This window comes from Pteropus alecto, unplaced genomic scaffold (assembly GCF_000325575.1).
Source record: "Pteropus alecto unplaced genomic scaffold, ASM32557v1 scaffold114, whole genome shotgun sequence".
Lineage (NCBI taxonomy): Eukaryota > Metazoa > Chordata > Mammalia > Chiroptera > Pteropodidae > Pteropus > Pteropus alecto.
In genome coordinates, this window is record NW_006435793.1 from 467,121 (window position 1) to 478,826 (window position 11,706).

Sequence of the window (11,706 nt, forward strand, 5' to 3'; positions counted from 1 at the left end):
GTGTATTTGCATGGAATAAAATCTGAGTCCCTTCAGTTTCAGTCTGCCTCACAATATAAACTCTGCTAATATTGGCAAAGGGTTGACAGAGAGGGACATGTCAAGGGTGTGATTCTGGCTTAATTCATATGACCACATTTCACTACCAGACATGATCGAAGCTATAAAAAAATCATCATCTAAAGTCAGCATATAATTCTCCTTCTGCTCCTAAGATTCCAATACATTGTTTGAGGAAAAGCTGCTTTGATAGCATATTTAAATATATTTTTATGTCCAAACTCTGATCTTGGTTATAGCTAAACAGTGGAGTTGATGAACCCTGGTAGAACAAAGAGAAGTCATTCTCTGTTATAACTCACATTATACTGCATTCTCACAAGTAACAAAAATATATAGTGACTCCTTTATTTAATGTGTGACTGCACATCTGAGTCAAATGAGATATACAGCAGTCCCTCACACAGCAATAAAGGCTAAACTATGTTTTATTACATGGACATAGCTCTATTTTGATTTAGAAGAAATATAAAGATGGCTGACTCATGTAGGTTTCTGAGCTTTAATATTTCATTCCTTTTTAGTTACTACAGCAACTTAAAATCTGGAAAGTCAAACTGTCAGTGAAGCAACACATTCTTTTCTTATTCTTTCATAACTGTTTTATATTAAATTCATCTCACATAGCAAAGCTTTTTTTCTACCCCAGAAAATCTGGCAGCCACAAGACTTAGCTATACCAGCATCTCTGGGTGTCTCTGAATAGCAGTCAAGTACTCCAAGAGAGTAATGGAGAAGTCACTGATATTTTATAGAAATATCTTCAGCAGCTCATCAAAAATTTGGCATAAAGAAAATTAATTTCTGAAATCTTTAAAGACTTTATTTAAACTCATTTTTGGAGACCAAAGGGAAATCATATGTTTAAAATCTCATATAAATGAGTTCCATGGTTCATTAAAATCTTTTTGCTGTTGTATGAAATTTTTTTGTAGTAAAATGCATTACTAATGAATACATTTCTACTCTACAGGGCCCTTAAATAAAAAAGCAGAAAAGAATGGAGGAGGAAAATGAAACTGACATTTGTCGGGTACTGATGCTTTGCCAGGAAGATCACAATTCATTATATACATTATCTCTTTCAATGTTCACCACAATCTTTAAAAATGTGGCAGCAGTAAGTATAGTGGATGGACACATAGGCTTTGGAATCAGCTTCCCTTGGGTTCATATCCATTCACTAGCCAAGTGACAGTCAAATTACTTAGCATCTCTGAATTTCTGTAAATAGGGGTGAAATATATCATAATGTTATTTTGAGGATTTAAGTAGATAATGATGATAAGATTCTGAGCAGAGTACAGTACACATAGCAGATATTCAATATATGGATGCAAAATAAAAGATCAGCTCTACTGTTCACTTAAATTCAGAAAGTGAGGCTAAGAAGTTAAATAATTTGCCCACACCACAAAAGTTAATACTAATGGGGTTTTGGTTTAGTTTTCATCTCTTAGGCCTCAAAGTCTATGGTCTTTCAATTCAAGATTCCTCAAAGAATTAGTACATAAAATTCTATAATGAAAATCAAAAGAAATGTTGTTATGAACTAAATGTTTGTGTTCGTCCTCCAAATTCAAATATTATAGAAGCCCTAATTCCCAATGTATTGTATTTGGAGATGGGGCCTTTCAGAGATAATTAGGTTTAGATTAGGTCATGAGGATAGGGACTTCATGATGGGATTAGTTAGTTGCCTTATCAGAAGAGGGAGAGAGAGAGATCACTCTCTATCATGTGAGGACACAGTAAAACAATAGCCATTTGCATGCCAGGAAGAGTTCTCAACAGAACTTGACCATGCTGGTATTCTGATATTGGACTTCCAGCCTCTAGAACTGTGAGGATAAATTTCTGTTGTTTAAGCCACCTAGTCTATGGCATTTTGTTAGGGCAACCTGAGGCGACTAAAACTGATGTTTTAATTCTATTTGGAAAAACAGAAAATATTGGCAGCCATTTCCTGCCTCTTTAATGTCCCTTTTTGTTTATGCATGAGATGAATAATGCAGCTATGTACTCTCCTCACCATCTATAACTCATAGGAATAGTAGGCATATTTTCTAAAGAGAAGGCTAAGTGGGCAGATAAATGAATTTGAAATGTCATGTAGTATAATACAAAAGGTGACCGTCTAGATGACAGAGTCTGTGATCTGGGTAGTTTCCTTTAGAAGGAATATAGGCAGGGCAGGACTATAGTTGACATCTTTAGTTCACAGATGCTTACAGAAGTTAATGATTTGCCCATGGTCATATAGCTTTTTAAATGATAAAACTAGGATTTGGAAAGCATAATGTATCTTGAATTCTAAGCTACAGATTTAAAAATAATATGAGCTAGACTCTTAGAGCCTTGTTTTTAATCACAGTAAAAATGTATTTGTTCATATGTCCAAAGAAAATCCACTAAAGAAATTCTATGTGTTTTATAAGATGTAATCTTAGTGGCTTAAAAAAAAAAAATTAGCTATTCTAACCCACACTGTTTTGAAAAGCATCAAATGAATGATTGTATTACAATAGCCCCCTGTTATCCGTGGTTTCACTTTCTGAGGTTGCAGTTACCTGCAATCAACTGCAGTCAGAAAATATTAAATGGAAAATTTCAGAAATAAACAATTCATAAGTATTAAATTTCGCACCATTCTGAGTAGCATGATAAAATCTCGATCCATCCTGCTCCATCCCTCCCAGGGTATGAATCAACCTCTTTGTCCGTTGTGTATCCACACTGTGTATGCTACCCCCCTGGTGAGTCACTTAATAGCCTTCTGGGTTATCAGATTGACTGTCACAGTATCACAGTGCTTGTGCTCAATTAAGTCATATTTTAGTGAATAATGACCCTAAAGTGTAAGAGTTGTGATGCTGGCAATTAGGATATGCCAAAGAGAAGCCATAAAGTGCTTTCTTTAAGTGAAAAAAGTGTGTATGTTTAGAGGGAAAAAATATAGTATATATAGGGTTTGGTACTATTTGTGGGTTCAGGCATTCACTGGGGGTCTTGGAAGGTATCCCCACAGAATAAGAGGGAACTACTGTACATGAAAAAGCTTTTCTTATTTATAATTTAAAAATTATATCTCAGATAGCAATGATTGTAATTCACTGTATCCTATAACATATCATAATGTTTCAAGTTTCTTGCCTTTACACATTGAAAGGTCACTTCCAGGGGTATCTTCCGTCCTTCCTACCTTGCCTTTCTGGCAAATTGGTTGTTACTATTTTAAACAGTTCAGATAGAGCGTCCTCAAGAAAAAGTTCCCTGGTGAACACCTCTGCATTATAAATTGTTCCATTCTCTAGGAAATATTTGTTCCTTGTATATATTTATATTGCATTTATCACATAGGAAAATCATTTATTAAATGTCTATCTTCCCTACAAGACTAGAAACTTGGGCTTAGACACAATGTCTTAGTCATTTTGAATGCACCACATTTATTATACACAGTACCTAGAACATGAGAGGCAATCAGTAATTTTAATTGAAGTACACAGAAACCGGAAAATTAACATCTTATTTAGGATTACTTAAAAAAATGTAATTTCTTAATGTGAAGTCAAAAGATAAATCTCTGCATACATTGTACTCTTTTACTATGATTGCAATTATAATGTCTTATGGTTTTAAGAAAATTCATAGATGCAGTTTATCCAGTTACAACTTTCACTTTATAATTGGATTCTTATGCCTACAATTAGCTATAAAATACTACAATAAATACTTAGATATTTTGACTCTATCTGCACTTACTACTGGAAAAAATGTTAAATCAATGTATGGCACTATTCACATTCTCTAAACTTTAGATAATTCTAAAGTGACTAGTCTAAAAGTAGAGTTATTCAAATCCAGATTATTTTAAAGATTTACATATAATAATCCTCAGCTAGTAATCATTCTATCAGGTAGAAATAGTTATGCAATAGAATTCTCTTTTCTTGTTTCTTAATATTTTGGGTTCGTAAATTGGATTTGAAAAGCACTTTGACAAAGATCACGGACTTACATGCAAATTAGTGTTGCCTTTAAACTTAACCGCAACCCTCAGCCTGTTGCTCCCCAGGCAAATAACAAAGGCAGCCAAATCACCCACAAAGCTAACATGAAATACTCTCCAGCCCAGCTGACATTTCAGTACAACCACTGCTTAGAAAACCAAAAATACATCTGTGCAAAACTGCAGAATATTTGAAGCTAGCAGGACTTTCTTTCAAGACTTTCATTTTATAGTGAGTTCTGATTCCTTAAAAAACATACACCAGCCTTCACTCGCCTCTGAAAGCATCATTGTTGTACTAGACATCTGTTTAAGAAGATCCTTGGCACCATTCGGAAGGTTTTTCACTGCCCCTAAATTGCACTTCCTGACCCCCCAGCGGTCCCACTGTTTCACACAGCTGGCTCTGCCCTCGAAGTTCCTTTCGAGTGTGGAAACGGGGAAATGTAATGGTCATTCAAGTACAGGAGCCTCGCTGTGAAAATTCTGGTTATTTTCACAGTATTCCTCAAGATAAATTGGTTTTCTGGCAGATCATTCTTGAAAGTAGAAATTAGTACAGCCACTGGTGTGTTTGGGCAATTTTCAGTGTATACTCATCTGTTTTGGCTCATCCTTGATTGGCAAGTTTTGTCATTTTATTTATTGACCATACATGGTTATAGAAGTAAAAGAGTCATTTCTTAGCCACCTCTGGTCTATAAACTACTTAATTAAAACTTTACTTCCCTAAATGTTGCTGATTATATTTTTGTCTCATTGGTATAGTTTACTGTAATTGATTGAACTTTTCAAGAAACTCATTGGCTCATGTTACTGTTTAATGTTATAAAATCTAGTACCAACTGAAACTGGGCAACTTTATAGTTTTTTCTCACATTCATTCATTCACTCATTCATTCAGCATTTATGAAGCAACATTATCTTCAAAGTACATATTAGAAGCTGGATATAGATACAATTTATTCACAAAAACATAAATGTATAGTAACTCCAATTAAGTGACTCTTTGAAATTTTCATCCCCTTGCTGGCTCAACTAAACTAAAATATATTGTTCTTCAGGGTTTAGTTCAAAATTAAATCCTGACACATGCTACAACATGGATGAACTTCAGAAACATTATGCTAAATGAAAGAAGCCAGTCATAAAGGACCACATATTATATGATCCCATTTATAGAAAATGTCCAGAATAAGCAAATCCATTTATACAGACAGAAGATTAATGGTTGACAAGGGCTGGGGGAAAGGAGGAACAGGGTTTCCCTTTGGGGTGATGAAAATATTCTCAAATTAAAATGGTTGAGATAGTTGCACAACTGTGAATATCCTAAAAACTATTGAATTGTACACTTTAAATGGGTGAATTGTATGGTATGTGAATTATATCTCTATAAAGCTGTTATATTAAAACATGCAGGCACTAACATATACCAATGAATTAAAAAATGTTTTAATTCTAGGTTCTGAAACTTTAAAAGTTTTTAAAATCTTCAAAACTTGAAATCATTTTACATGGTTAACTAGTGGAAACTGACAAATTCTGTGATCCACGTAATGAAACTATAGAAAAAAAGGTTAATGTTAGGTCATGTGCTTTAGATATCATAATTAGGCTAATGTTTAAATATATAATTAGGTATAGTTTTTTTCCCATCTAAAATTTAAAATAAGGTGATAATCCTCACTGCTTGACAAATTATAAAATGCTCCTTTCACTTTTATTTGCTTCAATAGCTTCTCAAATCTATTTAATTTAATTTGTAATCACTGGTTATACAGAATTCCAGAAATTACCTAGCAAAACAAAATAATAAAAATATGCATATTATTTCTCAAATCTTTTAAATTATAGAAAAGGCTATATTTTGTGAAGATTTTGTTTTTTATTGTGGACAAATAGTTACACAAATAGCGCATTTATTCATTCCAGTATTTATTTATGCATACATGCTTTCTGCAAACATTGAGTACTATGTCCCACACATACAGTACACTAAGGAATTCAAGGTCAAGCCACTGTCTTCAAGACTCACAATGGAATGAAACTGTTGCTACCAGATGAATCAGTAGAGATGAGAACACAACTATCAAGGCTACTCTGAGAAAAAAATGAGTATATGCTATTATTGTCTATCATTTCCAATGACAGTATTTTATTCTACATATGTAAAAGAGACAAAGCCACCTCTTTGTCAGGATAATCAGAATATAGATAAGAGTCATCTGCTTATATAAAAAGTTCAGCTTCCTTTGGTCCTGGCCACTGCCTTTAGTAATTCTCTAAGGTAAAGCATCCATGTGACTAAACCACAGAAAAAGGTCAAAAACAGTACTTTAAATCATGCAATTGAGTCACACTCCCATTCTGACTTCTAGAATCCTATTTCTTTTTATTCATATTTTGTTTAGGATTGTAAACAACCTCTTGAACTTTTAGTCTTTATAGAGATAGAAATATCTGAACATCCATAGACAAGACTACTGGCCAACTGTTTTAAGCCAGACACAACATCTTGAGTCTGGATTATAAAAATTGCCTCTGTCTTTCTAATTGTTTCTCCTCTATAAGTAAAGTATTATTTTTCTGTGATTGCTTTCAATATTTTTGCTTTGTTTTTAGTTTTTAGAAGTTTATTATGCATCTTGGCAATGATTTCTTTAGATTTTTCTTATTTGTCATTTGCTTGGCTTCTTGATCCTATAGGTTTATTTTGCTTGCCAAATTTGAGAAGTTTTCAACCATTATATTTTGGAGTATGTTTTCAGCTTTGCCTCTTTTTTTTTCTACCTTGTGGGACTCTAATGATACGAATGCTAGATCTTCTGTTATGGTCCCACATACCTGAGGCTCTGTTAATTTTTTCAATCTTTTTTCTATTTTTTTTAGATTGAGTAATTTCTATTGTCCTATCTTCCAGGTCATTGATTCTTTCCTCTGCCCCTTCCATTCTGCTGTTGAGCCCATCCACTGAATTTATATTTTGGTGTCTATATTGTCAATTCTAAAATTTCCATTTGGTTCTTCTTTATATCTTTTATCTCTTCACTAAGACTTTCTGTTTCTTTGCCGGCGTGGGTATTCTGGAGCTTCACAACTTCACAAGAGTAGAAGTCTAAGCTTGCCAGTCAGCTTTTGTTGGCATGACTAGACGGGTCCCAGTTTTTTATATTTGGGGTTTTTTTGTTTGTTTTATTTCATTTTGGTTTTGCTGGAATACAGAGATATTATCTAAAAGTTTTCTGTCTTGCTAGGCTGCCACTTTTCCTGGTCTTCTGGTGAGAGAAAGCAGGTTTTCGTTGGCTCTCTTTTTCTTCTCCTCCTCCTCCTTTTAACTTTTTCTTTTTTTTTTTTTTTTGTATCCTTTGGCATTTCAAGGTTGCCAGCTTTTCAGCTCCAAGTCTAGGATATAAAGAGCAAAAGAAAGCCAAGGGAACTCACTACTACTTTGTTCCTTAGGCTCTGATAACACTAGCCAGTCTGCCTTCATCTCTCCATCTTTAAAAGTCTTCTAATATTTGTTTCATATATAAAGTCTAGAGTTTTTCACTGTACTTAGTGGGAAGATTAGAGAAAAGTATGTCTATACCATGTTCCACGAAGTACAAGCCTAAATTCTGAAAATATTGCTAAAATATTGCTAAAAACTTAAGAAATTTAAGAAGTAAAATGTGGCCATTTGAAATTATAAGGAAAGGTAACTTTATTTTGATGTAGTATTTTAAAATTTTTCTGAAGACAATACCAAAGCTGTTGGTATAGTGAAAAATATACTAGACCAAGACAAAATGTTACAGACTGGGCTCAATTTTTCCACTTATGAAATGACTATATTTGGATTATAGACCATAGACGTCACTCGAGATAATAAGGTCTAAATAGTACACTACATGAACACTTTATGAAGAATTGCAAAACAAAGAGGAAAAGGGGGTAGGCAAGCCAGCCACAACTACAATAGCTCCAACAAAGGTGATGAAAAAGAAAGTTGTAATAGAGGAGCGTATCATCCCATCAAACAGCAATAGAGAAAAAATAACTAGATGAATGCTAACTTTTAATACTCTAGAAAATTTTAAAGTACATTTTCACTACCACTCTCCAATTTTAAGCCTGGTGCCTGTGCTCAGTGACTGCAAATGGAGTGGTTAAAATGAAATTGGTTAAAATGTTAAGTCGGTTAAAAATAAATTTTCCTGATCACTGGTTTTTATATAATTGTGATGTTAAAGTAACATGAAACAATTGTGCAATGATTTCTATAATTTTAAACGTTTTTCTATTTTTCAGAATTTTGGGAGTTTCCTCCTTGTTTTGAATTTCTTAATAATTTTAAATGTGTTTTAGTTAATTATGTGTTCTTTGATTTTTAGTTTTCAAATGAATTGGTCAATTGGCCTACAGTTCTATGTCAATTATCTTAAAACAACTTGGTTATTTTTTTTTTCAGTAAACAGTAGTATTTTTTTTAATATCATGTGCTTTAATATGACTTTGTCAAGTTGAATTAAATACTGGCCTTCTAAGTTATTTTGGTTTTATGAATTTTAAATTAATTTTCAAACAACAAGACAAACTTTACATGTGGGGCTATACTGCAATTTTAAGTATTTTTTTATTTTGTATTTACTTTATATTTAAGCAATTTTACATAAAACAATCATTGCCTCTTCAAGAGTGGGTAGCTTCACTATCTGATACTTTTGTGTTATGAGACTTGAATCCACAGAAAAAAAGCATATGTAATCTTAATGCTGGAAGAAAATAATGCTGGGCTTGGATTGCACAGTGAAGTGGCCCTGTTGTTTTATCTGCCAGCATCCCTTCCTTGATGGGTTGTCAATGCATGAGCACACCACGACCCTCACAATAGATGGACATAAACACACAAAGACTGAACATGAGCCACAATGTTACCTATTTTTAGCTTATGCTTATAATTTAAGTGGAGTTTCAGAAGTTGTAATTGAACATCCTGACAAATACTTCAGTATATGTAAAAGAAAGTGAATTATGAAATGCCAGTAAAAAAAGGGTGTCATGTAGCCAGCATCATGTAGGTCATGGAATGGTGAGAGAATCTAAAATCGTTGAAAATAATCAATCAAACCAAATTGCTGGATAAAAATGTAATTCATTTCTGCTTTCAGATAAGTTATTAAACTTCAAAAACATTGCCAGTAATCAGGATATATACAACTAGCTAAAGTAAAATTAGGAAAATAGCCTAAAGTGTTTTTAATAAAACAGAAAAATGTGTTTGAGGATGAATAAAGTTTACCAAACTACTCTAAAATTTTAAAAATTAGTAACTAGGAAAAGACATATTTAGATATGGATAGTTGTAGATATATAGATATTTCTCAATTTGTTCTTTCGGGCCGGTTCTTTTGACCATATTTTTTTACCCCTTTTTTTTAAATTCTAAATTGCCATTCTTCACATTGTCTTTCAAGAAAAGTTATACATGTGGATGTGGATATTACTTTCCATCTAACAAAACTAAAATTACCTGTGAGCACAGGATCAGTTTCCTACTCAACTTTTTGAAATAGTAGCGTAGTCCCACCTAAGTTCAAAAACAGCCAAGGTAAGAAATGGCTGCATCTCATCTAATCAGACTCATTCTGCCTGCAGTTCTGAAGTAGGCCTAAAACAATTTAATCTTCCACAGGGGATATGAGACAAAAACAAACAAACAAACAAAAAACCTACTGGATTTATATAGACAATACCCAATGAGAACTAGAGAATATAGAAAAAGAAATTGGGAAAACAGATTCCTATTTCAATCTTTACTCTCACATATCTTTCCATGTCTACCATTGCAAAATATTCTTAACATGATGTTTATTTTCTTCTCCTGATTTTCTCATGGAAGCAGGACCTGCTACATAATTTTGGAGGAGCAGTACAAAAAAAAATAAGGAGTCTTCTGTTCCAAAATCATTAAGAATTTCAGGATAGCAACATTAAGGAGCATTCGACCAAGCATGGGGTCCTTGTAAGCATGGGTCCCTGTACAACTAATTGCACAGGTCATATACTCATGAAGCCAGGCCTGCAAGGAAGTATAAATTACAGAACATATAAAGCAATTTGGTAACAAGCATCAAGATCACGGTACATGCACATGCTCTTTTACCCGTTTAGCCCATTTCCAGGGCTCTGTATAAGAGAAATAGCAGTTTCGTATGTTTATATACAAAATATGTTTGTCGCAGTGCTATTGTAATAATGCAAAATTGAAATATTAATAGTAGTATAATTTGTAGGCTTTTAAAAAGATGTTAAGAAAAAAGTTTTCTTAATGATATTATAAAACTAGAAATATAACTTGTTTCCACTCTCCTCCTTACCTCCACTGTTTTCTTCTATACATTCTCAAAACTGAAAGAGTATTAAGGAAACTATTAATAGTGGCTAACTATGGGATATGGAATTGTGCAAGATTATTTTCTTCTTAATCGTTTTCTGAGTATTCTACATTTTCTACAATGAATATTTATGACTTTTATAACTAAGAGGAAAAAAAGAAGAAAAGTAATAAAGTAAGGCAAGCCTTTTACATAAAACTGACAGTTTCTAAGCAAACAGTTGGCAGCAATGAACTGTTTGAGCAGTAACACAAGCGGACCTGCTGCAAACATGTCACACTTTCTCACTCTCTCCAATACCGTCCTCTCGAGAAGGAAAATTTAGTGCAGAAAGCAGTGTTTCAGCTCAGCTTCCGTAGTTTTCTTGGTCTACTTGCCCTGCTAGCTTTTCCTATTTACTACATCGCTGAACAGGTTTAGTGCCGTTATTTATAATGTACTGGTTAGCAAATTTCAGACGTGAAGATATTTTAAATGGCTTTAAGTACATGCCAATGAACGAAGGTTATCCCACTGTCAAAGCAGTAATGATCATTTGTTGACCAAGACTAGAATAGATGATTAGAAAAAGAGTTCAGAATTTTAAAGTGTCTTAGCTTGGGTCCCTCACAGCAATGTCTGAGATAAGGATTTGGGTATAGGTAGCTTATTTGGAAAGTGATCACAGGGGATCACCTCTGTAGTAAGGGACCAAAAGTGATAAGTGGGGCGTGGGCAATAATCAACAGAATCATTATTGAGTTGTTTATTGCTATGGGTAGAGAATCAGTTGTTCTGATGACTGTCCTAAGTGCTGCATAGAATGCTTCTTGGAATTTTCCCACCAAAGGCAAGAAGCTGAGGCAGTAAACTTCCACATTGGTTGAGGGTTTTCCTGGAGGCATTAACCTCCCTACATTGCTGGGCAGGACTCCCAAGGCTTTGTAGAGAGCCAGAGAGAATGTTTGAGGTGGGTGCTGTCAAAGTGCTTAGAACTGTCCACCACAGATGCAGCTGAAATAAGTGGTGGGCTAAGGAAATCTGACACAAGGCTCTAAAAACGTCTACAATTGGAGAATAAAAAGGAGGGAATGTGGATGTACAAGAATGAATGTTTCACAATGTGACACTGAGATAAAGAAAACTAAAAAGTATGTCTGGTTTGATCTGCATGCATTCATTAGTGAGGAGGAAGGAGAGCCTGGGAGAAGGAGGCTCACAGAGCAGAGCCATAGTTCTTTTATTCGAGCTCTATTCTAGCAAAAAAAATAATAT